Source organism: Neovison vison, chromosome 5, assembly GCF_020171115.1.
Source record: "Neovison vison isolate M4711 chromosome 5, ASM_NN_V1, whole genome shotgun sequence".
Taxonomy (NCBI): Eukaryota; Metazoa; Chordata; class Mammalia; order Carnivora; family Mustelidae; genus Neogale; species Neogale vison.
In genome coordinates this window covers 133351953-133373449 of record NC_058095.1, presented here as the reverse complement: position 1 = coordinate 133373449, position 21497 = coordinate 133351953, and the positions used below count along the sequence as shown (strand labels likewise).

The 21497-nt window shown below is 38.8% G+C and overlaps 1 long non-coding RNA gene across 1 annotated transcript in view; it reads right to left on the bottom strand.

The window, feature by feature from the left end:
- Nucleotides 1-539: 539 nt before the first annotated feature.
- LOC122907880 overlaps nucleotides 540-21497 on the bottom strand; it is a 33123-nt gene continuing 12165 nt past the window's right edge. The window contains exons 4-5 of the long non-coding RNA XR_006384776.1: nucleotides 12434-12520; nucleotides 540-909 (exon numbers count right to left, since the gene is read on the bottom strand). This is a non-coding gene — a long non-coding RNA (uncharacterized LOC122907880). The remainder of the gene's footprint in view (nucleotides 910-12433; nucleotides 12521-21497) is intronic.

Below are 21497 nucleotides of genomic sequence, written 5' to 3'. Positions count from 1 at the left end.
GATGTCTCTGAGACCAAAAAAGGGAAAAAAGCAGTTCCTGATTACATGAACCAAGCAACTGATAAACTCCTCTCTATCTGCTCAGTTGTCTGGCTGCCATTGGCCTTTTCCAGGGTGCATATGATCTTGCTCATTAGACCCTTAATTAGTTTTATCTGTGTGGGTCCTTATTCTCTGGTGATGGTGGTAGATGATGGCGCCTGCTCTTTGACCATTGCTTCTGTTGGCCCTAAATTCTGCTATGTGGATGTTTTTAGTCAGGGACTGGGGGAATCTCCTAATTCTACGTCATGCTTTCTTTTAATAATTTCTTCTAATTCTATGTCACAGTCTACAAAGCTTTCTGTTATATCAGAAATGGCGAATTTGAAAATCCCTCTTCTAAAAATGTGCATGACAGAGTTCAATGGACTCTGACTACATTTGAATAACTCACTGTATGGCCTTCATAAGAAAGTTCACTGGGGCCCATTGTTTGGGATATTATTGACTTAACATTCATTAAGAGACTTATAAAAACTTACTTCCTGCATGTTCGGGGCATGGTGTTTAAGCTGTAAATACGGCAATATGGGTGTAAATATTGGCTTAAAACTCCTCTTTGAGTCATTTATTTTCTTTATCTTATTGTCTCTACATCACCATTCTCCCCTGTTTAGGCTGGCCCTTCCCCAGTCTTCCAATGTGTTCTCTGAATTCCCAGTGGCAGCTTGGTTGGGATTCTTCCCGAAAGAGTCAGGGGGCACGGAACGAGGATAATTTTTGTTCTCACTCTGTTCCAGACACTCCGTAGCGGCTGAACACGAAGACGGCACTCCACTGGGATGACCTTTGATTCTTGGCAGAGGAGAGCGATTTCACTGAGGGAATTCACTCCAGTTGATGAGTCTCTAGTGTTTGTCAAGATCTCTGTGGAAACAAACAGTCAGAGGGTCTTTGTGGAAGAGTCCAGAAATAATTGAGTAAGCCAGGAGACCCTTATTCCACCCCCCTGAAAAAAAAAAAAAAGAAAAGAAAAAGAAAGAAAGAAAGAAAAAAGTCAGGTTATACTTTTCTTTTAAGGGCTCCCTGATTGCCTTGTATAAATAATTGCTATTCCCCAGCACTTTCCCTTTTACTGAGAAAAATACAAAAGAAAAGTCAACCGAATCAAGACATAAATTCATTTTTACAGCTGAATAAGCTTTGTCTTTGGTTGTTTTAAAAATGAAATAAATGGGAAAATATTTGTTAGAGAATAATAAACACACCCAGGTATTTGCTGCTCTTCTCAGGCCAGGCTAGGATTGAAGTGGCTCGGTAAGACCACCTGTGTTTCTTGGTGCGAGCCCAGCAGAGCTGCACAATCTGTAGAATTGGTCTCAGTCCAGCGACCTGGCTACATTCTTGGATCTCTTACTCAACATGAGGCATCAAGATCACTGGAAACTTTAACAAAAACATCAACAACCGAAAGAGCCAGTTAGCCTATGGTCTGACCCTCAGCCTGCACACCCGTACATCAATCTACTTCAAATCTTCTGGGAAATTAGTTCAGCGTTCAAGGCAGGAGAAGGGGCAACCTGAGGGTACAGCTGCTTAGTCTCCCTGAGGAGATGAGGAATCTGCAATCACCCCAAAGCATACATTTCAATGGTTGCTTTTTAATCTGCTTTGCACTTGGCCAAATAGATGCTTCCATAATAACTCTAAAAGCATCAAAGAAAAAGCAGCACACTCTGTTGCATTCCAAAATGGAATCCAATAAAAGAAATATAACTCAAAATCATTTCAGAAGCAATTAATAAATTGCTACTCAGAAGCAGCTCCTCAAGGAAGTTTGCTGTTCGGCCCAATAATCTAAAACACATCCTGAAAACAGAAGCTAAGGAGGAAGGAAAAAGATAACGAATCTTATTTTCTACTTGTCATTTTGGTATACTTCACAATAATTTGGATCGTTTCTGAATCTGCTACTTTAGATGTTATTTTTTCAAGTTCCCAAAGGTCTCCGTTGTTTAACTACCTTTATCTACAGATGCCAAAACGGCCATGTGAACTCTCACAGTGTCACTACTGAACCAGCCAGCCTTGGCCTTGGGACCAGCTTCCAGAATCCATCTATGTGACTGTGGACAGGTCATCTGACCCCTTTCAACTCAAAGTTTTCACATAAAAATGAAAAGATAGGATAAGATTCTGGTTTCCCCCAGGGCACTTCATGAACACACTTTATGAACACATAGTAGATATTAGGTGGAGAAAGGTTTTTACTTTGTGTTTCAGAAACACTATATTAAGCAAAGTTAAATGGAGTTTTACAGCAGGACTTCCCCCATTTCTAATATACTAATTACTACCCTAAGTTGGGGGGCTATGCTATGTAGCAACATGAGAGCTTATTTGATTGACCATGGGACTCTTGTTCATAGACTATCCTGGGACTAGTGTAATCTAAGGTTGCTTCCAGCTCTAAAATTCCATTTTTCAATCTGAAGTAGCTAATTGCAAATTGGCATGTATACAAAGGTCATCATCACAGCAATTATTAATCATCATTGAATGATGTGCTTCACAGGTGGATGTGTGGGAACATGGAACAGAGCAGGCATATATAAATCCTACCTCAGCAGGAGGGTTTTCCTATTCTCCACCTTGGGGGGCTGATCTCCCATGCACACATGGCCTTGGTCAGAGAGAGAAGGTCCAAGACTCATCATAATGTAAACCGGTATTACTCATTACTGGTATTACTCATTGTACCCTGTTATTCTCCTTGCGTTTCCTAGGGGCAATATAAAGCTTAAGTAATCGACATGGTCTGTTTCTCTACTCAGCATTATATCCACCACACATACATCATTTCTTTTCCAGAAAATAAGATCAATTTTATTTTAAAATCTTTTAAAGCAACAGCCTCAATTAGACTTTAACTGGAATACTTTTCTCAGTCTAATATTCATGTATGACTGACCCATACCCATACCCAATATCAAATTTTATAAGTTCTTTCCTCGTTATGGTGATTAAAACTTAGCCTTAGTGGTTAGGAAAGGAAAAATGAGAGTGAGTATGAAGCAACTGAATTGTCTTTGTAGTGTCTTTCTAGTTTGTTTTCTTACCCCCATGGGCTCCTTTTCCCAAATTTTAAAAGGTATAACAATGATCTGGGATTACTTTATGTATATGATGAAGGACAGAAAGTTAGTTAACATTTTAGGTAGATTAATATTTTAATTATAAACTTAAACATATAATTGTAAGTAAAAATAAATTATCATAGTTTTCCTTGTCAACAGTTACTCATCTCCCTCACTTTAATGATTAAGTCCGTGTGTGGTCAGGCCAAAACTTGTTTAACACTTGGTAGCTGTAAAAATACTCCTCTCCAATCTTCTATCGCATAGAGTATAACTGACTGATGGCTTCAGCTGCTGCTCTCTGAATCACCACTGAATTTGAGCAAAGGTCACATTTCCCATGAGCATTCCTGAGAGACACAGGACTTCTTTGATAGGCAAATTTGGCTTGAAGACTCTAACAACCTTGCCAAAACTGTTCAACTGCACTACTGTCTAAAGCTCCTCCATTCAAACTTCCTTCCTTCCCCCTTCTCTTTCACAAGGGTGAGACCTGCATTTTGGTCTCTAATGGTTCTCCCTTCCTATTTTCCCCTCACTGGCATTTACCCCAATAAATCTCTGGATTGGTGATTTTATCTTGATTTCTGGGTTTTGGAGGACCTGAGCTAACATGAACCAATTCCCGATTTTGGGAGAGTTGGGCTATTTCAAATTTTTCTGTTTATTTATTTTTAATAAATAACACTGCAGTGAAATTTTTATAAGATCTTATCCCTGGCTATTGTAAATTAATTCCTTAGTATACAATCTTAGAAGTGTAATTGCTGGCAGCACAGAACGTATATTTTTTAAAACTTTTGATACATATTGAAAAAATGCACTCTAGAAATTGTTCCATTTTATATAACCAAAGCAAATTCCTTTCTCTTTTGGGTTGTTTATACTTTTTCTTAATGACTTATAAGAGACTTTTACATATTAAGGACGATAAACTTAGTGAAATTATTTTTTTTTAAGATTTTTTTTATTTATTTGAGAGAGAGAGAGAAAGACTGGGGTGAGTTCAGGGGGGAAACAGAGGGGGAGGGAGAAGAAGAGGTAGAGAATCTCCAGCAGAGTCCATGCTGAGCGCAGATCCCATCACAGGGTTCAATCTCACAACCCTGAGATCATGACCTGAGCCAAAACCAAGAGTCAGATGCTCAACCAATTGAGCCACCCAGGCACCTCAGTGAAATAATTTTAAGTTTTAGCAATCATTGACATAAATCATCAATCCCAATCAAATAACTGTACTAAATGAATTCCATCTACTATAATAAAACTTAAACCTCCCCCACACTCCTGGATACACACACCAACTCATAATAATATATATATATATATATATATATATATATATAGTCCATGGGATTATTATACTGAACAAAGCAAAATAGGAAAATTTGTTCTCTGGAAGAATTCCTATGGTACCAATAACATCAAGGAGTAACTCGGTCTCATATTGCTGGTAAATCATCTTGGGGAGCAGCTAACAGAATCTGGCCAGAGATAGCAGAGGAATTTTGTGTGGGCATGTGCATTAGTTTACTTTCCAAAATAATCCCATCTGGATGCATGAGAAATGTTCTATCTGTTTCAGCTCATTAGGAGACAAGAGTCAAGCAAACACACTCATTGATTTAACATGCTGGATCTGTGAGAAATGAGTCATCCACTGCAATTTACTTCACCAACTTTGGAGATAGAAGATGACCCACACACATTTTCTGAGTTGTCTGTTATTTTAGAGCTTAGAAAACCATAATACCATATAGACTGTCTCTAAATCGGACACCCAAAACAATTAGAAACTTGGGGTAGGAGAATGAATAGTTTGAAGCTCAATTCTAATGTATTTTAATTGGTTCTTGAACCACTGGGGTCAATGAGAAAACATGACTAATTTTAAGTAAAATAGCCTTATACAATTATATCTTGTAAAACCTTAGCTTTCTGTACTGAGAGTCTCAACTCAAAAACAGGCCTTGAAAACGCACTTTAGTTTAGTTTAGAAGTGGTACCATTTCCCCGTGTAAACCATGTTTCCTTCCTGTTCCTTTCTACAGACAAGTACTATTGTATTCCCAAGTGAATAACAAAAATCTTACTTAGTCCATAATAGACTCAATAGAAACTGTGAGAAGTTACAAAGAAGGCATGACTCTCTCCACCTTAGGGTCTCCCTGCCTGGTAGAAAACAGAAATGAAAATGTCTGAAAACCATTTGGGTCCACTTAAAAGCTCCAAAGTATCAACTTACTGTTAAGGGGCACTAATAGAGAGAGGGAGCTTAACATTTGCATTACTGACTTGAGCAAAACAAAGGAAATGAAAGCATGAGCCTATTAGAAGGACCAGTGAAAGATGCAGAACCTTTCAGAGTATTACATATTCATTTTCCTGGAAAATGCCTGCTATTTTAACTTTCAACATATCTCTTGAAACGATAATCTATGATTATTAGTGTGTTAATATCTTTACAACAAATCTCTCCATTTTTGACTCTGACTACTAGACCATTAACAATAGGGAGGTATGTGGTCCTGTGTGTGTTGTTGTGTGTGTACGTGTGCATGTGTGTATGTGTGTGTGTTGTTATTTTAATTGTGTTGTGTATACTGCTGTTAGAATCCTTTTCAGTATTGGTATAAGGAGACTAATTATTTTAAATAAACAGTAGGAAATAAATCTGCAAGTGAAACCATCCAAAATAGTGTAAAGAACGTCAAACCTTATATTTCTATAAAATGAATCAAACCACTTATGTTGAGACTTTTTTTAGGACCAAGCGATTTAAAATAATGTTTTCTCCATCTATATTATGCTGACAGAAATGTATCTGTCTTTACCAAGGCCAAAGAAGTTGGTAAACTGAGGACAAATGCAATGTCTCAGCTAACTATTTGCCAATTTAAATTGCCCAAGTTCTGCTTGGATGAATCATTGTTCACTTTTTGTCCTAGATTGTTAAAGTAATAGTTTCAGGGGAGAAAATGTAAAGACTGTCATATTTATTCCAAAAATGAATGCATTTTAGTGGAAAGAAGAGCTCCTGTATGTTGTGACTGAATAATGTCCACCCAAAGATGTCCATGTCCTAATCTCCAGAACCTGTGACTATTTTATATTACATGGAGTCAAACTTGTAGATGGAGTTAAGTTTGCTAATGAGCTGAACTTAAGATAAGATCATTCTGGATTACATGGGTGGGCCTCATGTAATCACAAGGGGTCTTAAATGGGAAAAAGGGAAACAAAAGAGTCAGATCCAGGGAGATGGCATCATGAGAAAGACTTCCCTGGCCATTGCTGGCTTTGAAAATGGAAGGAGCCATAAAGCAAAGAATGAAAGTAGCTTCTGGAAGCTAGGAAAGGCATAAAAATAGAACCTCCCTAAGGCTTTGAGAATGAAACACAACTATGCCCATACCTTGATTTTAGCCCAGTGAAAACCATTTTAAACATCTGACTTCTAGAACTGCAAGATAATAAATTTATGTTATTTTAAGCCACTAAGTTTGTAGTAATTTGTTACAGCAACAATAGGAAGATGAAACACTAGGCTGTCAGTCATATGGGATTTTCAAAAGTGAAAGTGTGTGTGTGTGTATTCAGTGTTATTAAATCTGAGTTTTTAATCATGATAGGCTAAATTCTAAATTCAGATTAAGTTCTCATGGATGATTCTTTTTATGATCATATAATACAATAATAATATAAAACTGCTTGGGAAAATCTTGAATCATAAGAAGCAACTCACTTCTATTAATTTTGAGGAGAGTTATATGACTAGAGACTCATCTCTGGGGAAAATACCTCTGATTATTCCAAAGTGAGTGTTTTAGGCCGGAAGCTAATGGAGGATATCCTCCTTGTAAAGAAGAAGGGAGGCCCAGGGTCCAGGAAGGAAGGGATTCAACACGAAGTGACAGAAGGGAATCCTCAGGATTATAGTGAAGAGAGAGCCCAAGATGACAGTAGAGCACCAAGAATAAGGGAGGCCAGTCAATACTAGAGAGATCAGGAAAGGCCCCTTTCCAAAAGTTATACAGATAGAGTAACTGGTGCATTAAAGCATAAGATTGTCGGGGCATGGGTTACCGAGGATGCTCAGTTGATTCAGCATCCCACTAGATTTCAGCTCAGGTCATGATCTCAGAGCCGTGAGATTAAGCCCATGCGGGGCTCCATGCTCAGCATGGAGTCTGCTTGAAAGCCTCTCTCCCCTCCTCCCTCCACCCCTCCCCCTTCTTGAAATAAATAAATAAATAAAATTGTTTTTAAAAAAGCACACGTTTTTACTACTTTGGTGAAAAATCAGGGCACCTGAATGGCTCAGTCAATTAAGTATCTGACTCCTGATTTTGGCTCAGGTCCTGATTTTGGGTTCATGAGATTGAGCCCCTCCTTGGGCTCTGTGCTCAAGGGGAGTCTGTTTCCCTGCCTCTTCCTCTCTCTCTCTCTGAAATAAATAAATTAATCTTAAAACAACAAAAACAACAACAACAACAACAACAAAAAAAACGAATTCCATGAAAAACCAAAAAGTAGTACAGAAAAGGAGAGCAATACCACTATACTATAGAATTCGGCTGCCAATAATTCTTTTATGATCACAATAATTCGATCCTGAAGATTGAACTAACCAACATTACAACAACATTAGGAGAATGAGGCATGGGAACGTTGCTTGTGTGGTGGAAGATGGGGTGTGAAAGAGACCCAAATCTTTATTTTCCAAAGTGGGAAGTCAATAAGTAAAGCCTAAGTAAATAAGAAATGTCTAAAATTCAAAATCCAGGTGTAGTCCTTGGGAGGTAAATACCGAAAGAACAGTCGTAAGAGTTGCAAGGAGTTTCCACTGGAGAAAGGAGGAGGTGGAAGGGCACGGGGCAGCCATGCGTCTCAACAAGCCTCACGCAACTGCACCGTACGTTAGTCTACACATATACATTTAATTGTATTCAATAAACAACCTCATAAAATTGAAATTTTACCTTAAGAAAAGACCAACGAACAGTGTGCTTTAATAAGCACCCACACCTCCCCCTCTGCTGAGCCCACAGCCTGTATTTCGCCAAAGGTTTTAGTTGTTGATGTTGTTGTTGCTGTTGCTGCTGCTGCCGCTGCTGCCGATGATGATGATGATGATGATGATACACATTAGCCCTTGGGCCTAATTCTCAAGCTTTCCTAGTGAATTCGCCATGGGATAATGAAGTCTGAAGGTTTGCATTTTGTAAGGAGGCTCACTAAAAACACCTTATCCCCTTACCCTCTCTGAGACTGACACCTACTGAAACGTCTACCCAAAAGCCAGAGAGGAATCCAAATACCTTCTACGTTAGTTTAAACCTGGATTAGAAAATAAGATTTGGGGGGCACCTGGGTGGCTCAGTGGGTTAAAGCCTCTGCCTTCGGCTCAGGTCATGATCTCAGGGTCCTGGGATTGAGCCGTGCGTTGGGTTCTCTGCTTAGCAGGGAGCCTGCTTCCTCCTCTCTCTCTCTCTCTCTGCCTGCCTCTCTGCCTACTTGTGATCTCTGTCTGTCAAATAAATAAATGAAAATCTCTAAAAAAAAAGAAGAAAGAAAGAAAAGAAGATTTGGGTTTTCGTTGAAAAGACACTTCTTTCAAATTTCCCAGAACTCTGCATGTAGAAACCTTAATGGGAAGAACCATGAAGAGGAAAGGCACTGCTAAGACTGTAGAGCGTGTATACCCATCAGGGCTCAGAGCGCTGGTGGGCCTCTGACCTGTCTCTAAGTAGTAGGTGCTAGGCCCGAGCCGGTGTGCTTTGATGGGAGGGACAGGAGCAGGACAAGACCCTCACCCCAACTCTAGGGAAACTAGACTGAAAAAGGGGGAGACAAGTGCCCTTAGCTACATATATAAAGTCTCCTTGCCCTACCTCAGCATGTTGCTCTTGAGACTTTGAGAGGCAAAAGGTGGAACTCTTTCAAAGAAGGTATATGTTTTTGCCTTATGAGGTTTAAATAAAAGGAACAGGAGAAAGTGGTCTCTCCTCTAGAGAGAACTAAAAGAGGGCAAGTGATTGCCAACAGTCAGTCAACAGATATGTATTGAGTGAATGCCCTATGCCAGATGTTGGATGCCACACTTAGTGCAGATCCTGTGCTTTGCAAACTCTGACCTCTCAGTGAAACTTACAGGACTCACTGATTCCTAGCACCCTAGCAACTTGAATTTCATTCCTCTCTCTCCCTATCTCTGTTTCTCATCTTTTTTTCTGGGGCTATTTCTCTGCTTTTCTCCCGTTTTCAAGGCTGTGTGCGATATCTGTTTGACCCAGTTCTAAAACAACCCAAAGCTAAACCACAGCCAAGCACTAAAAATATAAGCTTGCAACAAGAAAAGAAGCAGGTACGTTTTCTGTTATGTTACAGCTTCATAATATTTTATCTATTTCTCAGCCAGCAACAAAGCAACAGATAAAATTTTCCCTACTACTCCAGAAATACCATTCATGTCTTTTTGAACCTTTACACTAGAAGAAAGCTCCTTAGGAAGTCATTTCCTTCCTGTAAATCAAACAAAATTACTTCATAAGATAAAGTTTTTGCTTTCCTATCATCATGATAGCCTATAAATATGGAAGAAAGGGCAAGAAATAACTGTCTGTGTCAAGATGAACTCTCTAAAGATACAGGGCTGGCCTTCCCTGTAACCTACTTGACCAACGGAAATACACCACATTCTGGAAAATAAGAAGGAGCCTGGGAGGAACAGAGAAGACTCAGAGTCCAGTTAGGCCTGACATGAGATTCCAGAAGTAAAAGATCTAGAAAGCAAGAAGAATGAGCAGAAATGAAAAAGAGCTAGAAGACACTTTGCTCTGAATTCTCTCCTAAGGCACAATAGTGGGAAAACTAAAGTAGCCCATTGCATTCGCCACTGTTGTCTTCTTGAATGTCCACCATATGTCGGGCAGTTGGCAGACATTATCTTGAATCTTCATTAGAACTCTTTTAGGGAGGCATTTCCACCCAATTTCATAAATGAAGACGGAGGCTCAAGCTGGTCAAACAACTGGTCCAGGGCCCCTCAGCTGTTATGTACCATAGCCAGGATCCAAATGTTGACCCAACAGATGGATAGACACCAAAGCCATCCCCCTCTCTGCCTTCCAAACTGCATTCCAAAAAGGGTGTCAAAAGGTGTTCCAAAAGGTGTGTCAAACTAATGAATGAATGCTAGAAGTGGGTGCAGGAAAAAAGGATTTTAGAATATGGATTTACAACTATTAGAAGGAAGGAATAAATAGACATAAGACTTGAGTAAGGATTTTGGCCTTTTTTTTTTTTTTTAGGAAGATATATATGGAATCATGATGGATAGAGAAAGAAAGAGGTCTATGAGTAAAGAAAAGCTGCTGAAGAGTAACAACTATTATTTTAAAGAATAATCTCCCTAGGGCAGTAAAGAAAGCTATTGTAGGGACATTGAAAACCAGTTGAAAAAAATATTAATGGGAATTTTGAAAAAAGAAGAATAATCCTGGCAGCAAAAACATAGATTAATTGTTATGTCGATTCTATTTAGTTCAATGATGTTATACTATGGAATTCATGTGGCTCCTAATTAACTCAAGGCTGTATAAGATTCTTATATTTATTGAACTTCATAAGGGGAAGCAATAGAATATATATTTCAGCATCTTAAGTGACATTAACAAATGATAATGATACTTATCTCTAGGGATATTAGATACTAATAACATTGCTTATTCATGTAAGTGCCAAATGCTTTTTACATCTTACAGTTCTACTTAAATTAATACTATCCATTAATGCTATCCTCTGACACTAAGTTCTACAGGTTAATTATGTATCTTAGGTTGTTTCCTAGTTACCAGCTTTACTTGTCTTTAATTGGGTCTTCTTTTGTTCGAAAGAGGCCTGATCACTCTCATTAGATTCATTGCCTTCTTTAATTAGTTTAGCTGACAATTAAATCTACTGCATTATCAATTCCATGATCTCCCCTGTGCCTAATCCCATGGTTGATGTTGCATTCCTTAAGCAGAATTAAGATAGACTTTAACCAGTAATGTGATGTAGGAAAAATGTGGGATCTCCATTCCCTTTCCAATACTCTGCCTTTCCTACTATGTACCCTCTTCCTCTTCTATCACCCCAATACCAGATCACCATGATCATCATCACATATGTCCGCGTCACCACTACCATCTCCACCAAGTCCTCCATGAACATATTTTCTGGCACATGGATCTACACTAGTGATTTGTGAGGTTTGAGCATCACTCTGAGTTTATACTGAACCTCATAAAATAATTCTGTCAAACATGGTTCCTGTCTTCCAGAAAGAGTTTCATCCTCTCTAGCTTCATTCCCTGCTTGTTTTCTTCAAGTTTCCTTCATTCAAACTGGCCAACTTACCATACCCCTTCTGAAATCTGACCCCATCTCCTTATAAATCTGTATAGACTTTTCTATGTAAGATGCTTTCCCTTTCCAAATCATCAAGATACAGTACAAAGGCCATATTCTTCATGAAACCTACTCTGTTCTGTTCTCTGTAAGTTCTCTTATATTCCTCCTTATCTGCCCATCCTTCATGTTATCACTCTGCTTTTTATACTAAGATTTTATGTGTTCCACATAAGTAGAGCTTAACAAATGTTTTTTGATGGAAGGGAGGAATGAGAGAATTTATAACGTTGATCTCGGTTTAGTCTGCAAGGGTTACATGCCTTTCTCCTCCATTGGAAAGGGAGCAGAGGTGTCATTACACATACTCAGATCCTCTTGGAATCTTTTAATGTAAATCCCATAAAAGAGACCCTCACCACATGTCTACTTATGGGAAAGAAAGATGGTATTCGGATGGAGAAGGTGAATGATTGCTGTGAAAATGGTGAAGTGTGAGCATATTTTTATAGCAGCAATGTTAAAGCATATGCAAATGCCTTCTAAAACATAACTGACCAGTTGCCCTGATCATTCCACCCCAGCTTGGTATTCTGAACTTCGCTGAGTAAAAATGAAGTGTCTCCATAGATATGGAGGGCAGATTAATGAGCCTTGGATCAGGTCATATCTCTTTACTCCCCATTCAATAATACTACAAACAGGTTTGAGAGACATGGCAAGAGAACAGCTTTCTATACTCCTGTTCTCCCCTGTTCTCTATGCCTTCCCCAGATCGATAGGCCTGCAAAGGGTGGTGAGCAGCTGTCTGCCTTGGGAGGCCCACAGTGGTCATTTCTTAATGTCTCTGTGCCTTTAAGTGGCTTCCACAAATAAGGAGTGGGAAGAAGTGAGTTCACAATGTCATGGAAAGAACTTACTCGGAAGAATCAAACTGATCTCACTTTGAATCTGGATCTAGTACTTTCTAAAAGTCACTCTGCTTCTTGGAGTTTCAGCATCCCCATCTGGAAAAAAAAAAAAAGTGGGGCTAACATCTTCTACTCCTTAAGATCATCAGAAGAATTTGAGGATATGTGATAGATGGATAGATACACAGACATTCTCTAGAACAACACCTAGCATCCCAGAAAAAAGGCACAAGGGGCACCTGGGTGGCTCAGTGGGTTAAGCCTCTGCTTTAGGCTCAGGTCATGATCTCAGGGTCCTGGGATCAAGCCCCACATTGGGCTCTCTGCTCAGCAGGGAGCCTGCTTCCTCTGCTCTTTCTGCCTGCCTTTCTGCCTACTTGTGATCTCTCTCTCTGTCAAATACATAAATAAGTAAAATCTTTAAAAAAAAAAAAAGGCACAATATTTTCAACTTTGTCAGGAACCTTCACTTAACTGGAATGGATCCCATATTTACAAATTTAGAACCTAAAAGAGTTTAAGATCTTAAACAAACACTGAGGCTAGTACAGATATATCAAGGTCTGAGGTTACCCAGACATTTTGTTAACCCTAAATAAATCAGAGATCGGAGCAGTAAACATTTATAGCAAACACGAGCCATGTAAAGCTCTATTGTGCTTTAGAAGTGATGAGTGACTCATGTGTTGCTACATGTTCAGGCAAAGTGAAGTGGAGGAAGAAATTGCCTTTTTCCCAGTTACTAAGCAAAACTTTGGGAAAGAAGTGAAAACACAGGAAAGAAGGGCCTGGTTCAGGGAAGAACAGGTGGTGTTTCCAGGAATAAAGATTGAAAGAGGACAAGGAATTGATTCAGTCATCTAAAGAGAATTCACAGGGACTATAAAATAGAAAAATAAGAAAACACCTGGCTTTCTTTTCCTGGTGTGTGCTTACACAACCACATTCTGTCCTTTACTCATTCATTCTGGTATTCGCCTATTCAGTTGCTAATGGGTATTTAGTGGTAACTGAGTGCTAAGCCCTAAGCGTTGAGAACATAACACAGAACACTATGGACCCCACTGTGTGATGAGATAAACAACCTCTTGCATGTTTAATTATAAAAGGATGGATATCTGCTATAAAAAAAAATCCTCAGTTTATGACTCCATATAATTAGGAATCCATGTCCAAAACTACAGTTGTGAATGCTCAAACTCCTTTGCCAATTTGCACTTTCCAGTTTGGCAAAGGTCATCAAACACAGAACATTGCCCATTTCCAACGTTCAGCACGTGTGAAATCCCTGATGGGCTGGCTATTACCTGTGCAGGTTCTCGTACATACACTTGCCCCCACAAGCCTGCAGACCTAATCCCTCTCTCTCTCTCTCTCTCTTATTCTCTCTCTCTCTCTCTCATTCTCTTTCTCTCTCTCTCTCTCTCTCTCTCTCACACACACACACACACACACACACATGTCTGGAAGTGGCTTGAGCACTCAGGGAAATGTGGACATTAGAAAAGTATCTTAAGAAATTATCATGCGATTAAGTTCATGCAGTAAGGTCTGTATGCAAATAATTATATCAAGTATTTGCCTTTATAATGAGATAACCATACTAAGATATTACCCTTTAGGGACCAAATTTTTTATCTTCTTCTGTCCAGTGGTTTAAATCTATGAACTAAAGAAACTTTTGTTTATTTCAAATATGGAAACAATGAACTATTATGATTTTCTTTTAAAAAATTTCATGTAACTCAAAACTACTTAAATGCTTAAACAACAAGCATCTCCCCCTTCTCATGTTTTGAGTCATTCATCTCAGATGTATTAGTCACATTCCTTAAGGCTGAACTTTACTTTATTAATTTCTGAAAATTTCTTTTCATATAAAGATATCTGCAGTTCTGCAAGAGCGTCAGAACAAGATCAGTCTGTTCTCAACGTGACAAATTATACGGTTTCTATGTGAACATTGTCCTTCTTCATTCAGTCAGAGAGCATGAGAGATGAAATGACTCAGAGTTTCCCGACACTGGTGGAACAAGTTTACTTCAGCAGCCCCTTAAATACTATCAGAGATGAACTTGATTCTTCCCAAGTGCAAGCAGCTTCTAGAAGATCACATTCTAGATAAGTGATATATCATTAATAACCTAGGAGTGCAGTAGAAGTTTAGCAATAGAATTATATCTGTCAAGATAAGAAAAGGAGCTGAGGAAGCCATCTTGTTAACCCCTGAGTTATCCCAGACAAGTCAACATTTAAACTTTCTTACACAAATGTTTATCCATCAGAGCAGCCTGGTGATGTTAATTTTGGTAAGGAATATCAACATCTTTATGTTACAAACAGACATGTAGAGACCTATTTCAAATTATGAAGCAAGTCACAGATTAGATACATCAATAGCATGCCAATGCTCAGACCTCCTGGGAAGCCCAGTGTGAGGCTACATTTCTCTACTTGATGGAAATACTGCTGGTTTCCTCAGCAGGCTCAACTTCTAAAACTATTCTATATGTTTTTCTTTCTTTTTTTAAAGATTTATTTATTTATTTGACAGAGAGAGAGCTCAAGAGGGCAGAGTGGTAGGCAGAGGGAGAGGGAGAAGCAAGCTCCCGCTGAGCAGGGAACCCAATGTGGGGCTCGATTTCAGGACCCCAGATCATGACCTGAGGCAAAGGCAGATGTTTAATCAACTGAGCCGCCCAGGCACACCAACATGTTCTTCTTTCTAAAAAAGATCCTGGGTGTCAGAGCCGTAGTCCAATATATCTCAATGTTTGCGTATATAAAAGTAGAATGAACACACAGAGTGGCGGACAGAAAAATAGACTTTACAGTCCAGGAGAATTACATTAGGCCCCTGCTATGTGAATTACTTAATTTTTCTCCACCCTAATTTTTTCATCTGCTAAAAAAAAATAATAATGGACCTATTTCATGGGGATTTGTGAAGATTAAACAAGATAATGCATTTAAAGAGTTACTCCACAGATGTTAGTTATCATCCTCTACCCTTCTCAAAAAGTAATGAGGGTTTTTTCCCACAAAGAAGATCAAATAAGGATATGTTTAACATTTATCAAAAAAAGAAAAAGAAAAAGAATAGCGCAAATAAAATAGTCACCAAAGGACTAATGGAAGCTCTATGTCAAAGACCTATTAGTGTAGTGGTTACCAAGCTAAGCTTAGAGTCACCCTATAGCAAACACCCCTCACACTGCCTCTACCAGGCACATCCCACATCCCAGATTCCATTGTAAGTTCCCTCCCCAACCTTGGTATTGATGCTAAAGAAAACGGGTTGTGGGACAGGATGAGTTTTCTCCCATCGGGCATCTCCAACCCATGCCATCCTCCCAACCTCCTGAGCTAGGGCAAAATGGCGTCAGAAGCCAGAGTTAACAATAACAACAGCATCAGCTCCTTCGAATCTTTTCTGAATGGAGGCAGTATATAAATGTAAAAATAAACAAATTGCAAGCTATGAGGCAACCATAGAGTATTATAAAAAATGGGAAGAGTACGGGCTTTGGAATCAGCCAGATGTACTCTCTGCTACTTCTTAGTTGTGTGCTCTTTGGTGTGTTTCCAAAGACCCCAAACCCTCACTTTCTTCATTGTCATATAGGGCAGTAAAAGCTGCTAAAGAAGGTTATTCTGAGAATAAAAGGATAGGGGCACCTGGATGGTTCAGTCAGTTAAGCGTCCAACTCTGTTTTGGTTCAGATCATGGTTTCAGGGTCATGAGATTGAGCCCTGTGTCCAGCTCTGCACTGGATGTAGAGTGCATAAGTTTCTCTCTCTTCTTATGCTGAATGAAATAAGTCAAGCAGACTTAATCATATGGTTTCAAGCAAACCATAATCATATGGTTTCACTTACTTGTGGAGCATAAGGGATAACATGGAGGACATGGGGAGATGGAGAGAAGGGAGTTGAGGGAAATTGGAAGGGGAGATGAACCATGAGAGACTAAGGACTCTGAAAATCAATCTGAGGGTTTTGAAGGGGCGGGGGCAGGGGGGTGGAAGGTTGGGGGACCCTGGTGGTGGAGGGCACATATTGCATGGAGCACTGGGTGTGGTGCACAAACGATAAAATCTGCTACACTGAAAAGAAATTAAATTTTTTAAAAAATCTTTAAAAAAAAAGATTCTCTCTCTTCCTCTCCCTCTGCCCCTCCCTTTTCTCCCTCTCTCGAAAAAAAAAAAATAGAGAGAAGGAGGATAGTATATGTAAAATGACTAGGCCAATTTCCCAGAACCTGAACTATCCTATAGATACTAACATCCTTCCAATGCTCACAGATACACAACTGCAACACAGCATTTGCTATATTGGAAGAAGTGGAGAGGGAAGATAGAAACTGAGAAGTTGCAAACAGCAAAGCAATTGAAGTACTAGTCATGGCAGTAATAAATTGAAAGGCTGGGCAAGGAATTAACCCACCAGCCTAATACATACTGATTCAGATTTAGAAAGTGCAGAACATACGGTACTTTTCAATAATGCCATGAAAAGGGGAAAATGAGAGTTAAGGAATGGCAAACAACTTCATTCTTTATCAGGCTGATTTGGACTGGATAGTGAGCTCCGTAAGACAAAATATAGAAAAGACTTGAAGAGTCATGTATTCAGTTAATCCTTGAACACCAACAACTACCAACTTAAAAATTTAACGAAGAACAACATTCACAGTGGTTCTTTTTCTTTTAATAATAAAAGCAGAAAAAAATCTCATTTTTGAAAATTTAAGTACAGAAAAAAGGAAACAAAGAAATAAAAAACATCGAATTTATTTAAAGGTATGTCATTTAGTTGCCCATTTCTTTATTTATTCAACAAATAAGTCAGGCACCGTTCTACGTAATGGAGATTCAATAGTGAACAAAAAGAAAAAGTCATCATCTCTCAGAGGGCTTACATTCTGTGGGGAGGGAGCATGAGTAAGAAAAGCATAAATAAGTCATTTGGTGGTAAGTGCTATTTTAAAATGTTATCTAAGGGGGTAGAGAGAGGAAATACTGGGGTAAGCTTGAGGATCCTTTATTTATTTATTTATTGATTGATTGACTGATTGATTTTAAAGAAAGGCAGACTACTACATGCAGTGCCTCATTTGGATGTGTCTGGAGTCTTAGAAGCTTGACTACAATATGTTCTGTCTGACAAATGGATCTTGGTAGCTTTTTGGAGGTTCTAGCAGGAGAGGCTGAGGGTCCTTTAACATGAGTGGTCACGTGGGGAGACGGCACATAGGTAAAATCCCTATTTTACCTATGATGGCACCAGCCACATGGAGCATTCCCAGTAGAGGGAAGAGTGGGTAGAATAGCCCAGTGGACAGAAACACAAGGAGTTAGAGTGGCTGAATCCAAAAATTTGAGAAGAAGGGTAGAGAACAACTTCAGAGAAAGAGTAGAAATGCCAAGCAGGACGATCTGGCTTTATTTTGGAGACTCTGAACAGGGGAGCAACATGATCAGACATATTTTAATGATTTGCTCTGGATGTTGTACTGGGGAAAGAGCACAGAGGGTGGAAAGGCAGGTGCAAGCACCCCAAATGGGGAACTTCTGCAGTGACCTCACTGGGAGGTGACAGAGCCTTGAAACAGAGAAAGAGCTGGAGATGGACAAGTGGTCAGATTCGACACAGCTTGAAAGGAGAGCTGAATGGATTGACTGCTGGATTGGCTACAGGTATGAAAGGAAGAGAGAAGTTCAGGTAAGATTTTACCTGAACAACTAGAAGAATGGGATTTCCATTTTTTAAGATGAAAAAGATTAGAGGAGAGATTTAAGGATTAGGGCCTGGGAATAAAAAAATTGGAATGCAAACAGGTCAAGGTTGAGTGACTATTGGCCATGTGTGTGGAGATGTCTAAAAGCCATCACTAATACTCACATATAATATATCTGTAATAACCAAGTGAGACTGTATACTCTGTTCAGGTTTGTAATATTGTAATATTTTTCCTAACCTTAAGTGTTCTTTGAGAATTCAATACAAACTTTGTAACATTCCATTGGTAGATTTTTACCATTCATCTCTTTCACACATTTGTTTCACATTTATCATTACTATATTTAATGCTTTCATAAAAATCTCTGACAGCCTCACTGACTAATTCCTTAAGGGACATGTCCAATTAGAGGGTCAAAAAGTGTGAAAACTTGTAAAACCCTTGATACATATTAAGTTGCATTCCCAAAAGGTTATAACAATTTACAGTCTCACACTTAGGTATGAGAGGTACCTGCCTGTTTAACTGTACTTTTGCCTGAATAGAAAATTATCATTTTCAAGTCTGAATTTCCAATTCTGTAGTAAAAATGATCAATGTTGAACTTGCATTTATCTGGTAAGATAAATTTATTATATATAAATATATATTTTAATAATTTATATATTATAAATTTATTTACTGAATTTGGATATTTCCTCATCAGTTTATGTGGCTTGTGAATATTTCCTTTTATAAATTATATACTCCTATCCTTTAAGTTGATCTCTTTAGAAGTTAACATTTAACACTGAAATAAGGACTGTCATACAGCAGTAGGTAACACGGGCTGTATGTGCTCAGAATCTGCACAACCTTATTATTAATGCTTAACTTACAGATGAAGAAATTTCAGACTAAGGAGAGGAGATGAGTGGCTTTCGGGTGCACAACTAGTCAGTGCCTGAACTGGGACTTGAATCCACCCTGACTCCAGCGACCCCCGAAAGGAACCATCTTTAGTCATTTGAGAAGAGAACAAGTTCGGAGACCATAGAAAAGTTTGAAATGTTAAGATCTGATTTGTTCAGGTAAGAATTTACTGGACAAATACATCCAATGCAGAAATATTATTTTAGCAATGCAAATATTCTACTTAATTGAATACCTGCTGAAAGATAAAGGTTGGTAGAAGATGTTAGGGAAATGTAAAGGAGGGCTTGATGAGCTCATTTCTAGAATGTAAACACGTAGCTCATCACTCCGAATATGGCTGACCTATTTTCAGATGGGAAGTTCTGTTAGTTCTGAATTTACCTCAATTATACGTAAACTTTATGACTACATTTTAAGAAGACATGTTGGAAGAAAAATATGGGGTGCCTGAGAATATACTTTTGGTGGGTGATTTATTTTCCTTATAGTAAATACCTTCCAGAAATAAAGGGTATTTAGAATTAAATCATTTTTCCTAATGTCATAAAATATTTTTAGAGAGGGTAGTGAGGTCCCCTCCCTTTCCACAACCAGCTCTGGCCCCCTTACTTGTACCTGCCTTGGCAGATTTTTAGTTCCCCAAATTCGTCGTGAGCTGTGATCCTGCCCAAGGCGGCTTCAGCTTCATTACAATAATGCTTATATTTCAGGATCAAAGTTTCACTCTAAATAAGTAGGTGGTTGTGCCTATGGCAGAGAATCAGGGACAGCTCCTCAAGAAGGAAGAATAGACGGAAGGATTAGGTAAGGATCCCCGCAGGTTGTACAACATATTTGCCAAAGCCCTGGGAAGATTCCATTTTCTCTAGGCCATGGGCACTGAGGGGCAGCCAAGACAAGGATATCTTCTAATCACTTCAGAATTAAGATGAAGCAAAAAACTATAGTTCCTACAAACTTAGATCGCTTATAAAATGAATGAATATATTGTTAAGAGATCCCTTCAGTGGCCAGCAAAGTCTTCAGGGCTTTGCAGGTATCACAGACATCACTCCTGAGAAGTTAAAAATGACAAGAACAAGACATGACCTAAGGATAGCAGGAACATGGTTATAGCCCTGGAGGCTGACCGGGGGTGTCGTTAGCGACCCTGCTCAGTGCCTAAGGGATAAAATGGATTTGAATGATGTCATATGCATCATGGCTTGCTGGAATTATGTTTCTTCAAAAAATCTTCAAAAGCATATGTGTTTTAAAAAAGCAACTGGATCTCAGTAAAGCCATTAAAGAAGCAAAAAGTCAACTGGGAACGTCTCCATTCAATCATACATTTATGGGAATTAATATCATCATCATCATCATCATCATAAAAATAGCTACCATTTCATAGGCTTTACTATGCACCAAACAGCATGTTAAATATGTCGCATCGGCTATCTTTTTTAATGCTCATTCATAACTCTTTGAAATAGATCTTATTCTCATCTGCATTTCATAGTCCAGACATCAAGTAATGGGCTCAAATTGGCACAGCTAGTATATGGCAGAGTTCAGAGGCAAACTCGGATCTGTCTCACGGCAAAGAGCAAGAGTTCAATCATTATTCTGAATTAGGCAAGAATAGTTTTGTCAAAATTTACAGGTTGTATCTACAGGTGAGCTATATTTTGTCTATTACAGGTTATATTGTAATTTACAGGTTAGCTATGATATGTGCTATAGGTAGTTTAATGTATGTTTGCTCACTCCTCTCCTACCACACCTTTTCAGCTGTATTTTTTTCTTACCTCAGTTATTTATTAATGTATTTGCTTCTACTTCAGAGTCCCTTTTAAATCCTAACAGCATAAACAAGTAAATGAAACAAACAAGTAACCTTATTTATAAGTGTTGCTTTCAAGTCCAAAGATCTGACAAATTAAAAAAAAAAAAAAAGGAATAAATATACTCACTGCCAAGGGCAAAACTACCTCTGAGCAATATGCCTTGTGTACTTCACAGCATATTCTACATTTCAATATTGAGTAAAGATAGGAAGTAGAGACTATAGCATACCTAAAATGGTATTAGCAATGACAGTTATTACCACAATAGCATCGAATCCTCCATTTTGAAATTCTGAAGGCGTTGTATAGAGCCATCTCTGTGAAAGCTCTTCAGTCAGCAAAAGTGATTAAGACCTTTACTATACATCTTATTCATAAACACCCCTGAGAGCAGAGTGCCCACTCACAGTGATGAGTTAGTGGGTCAACCTGAATCATAAGAAAGAATGAACCTGACTGAATCACCCATTCCACTTCCTGGAGCACCTGGTTTTTCTTGGACCACTGCCTTTCACAAACCGCCTCAGCCAAGGTCTCTTTAGCTTATGAAATCTGATAAGGTCACAAGCGGAGGAAGTGTGGTAGTGAG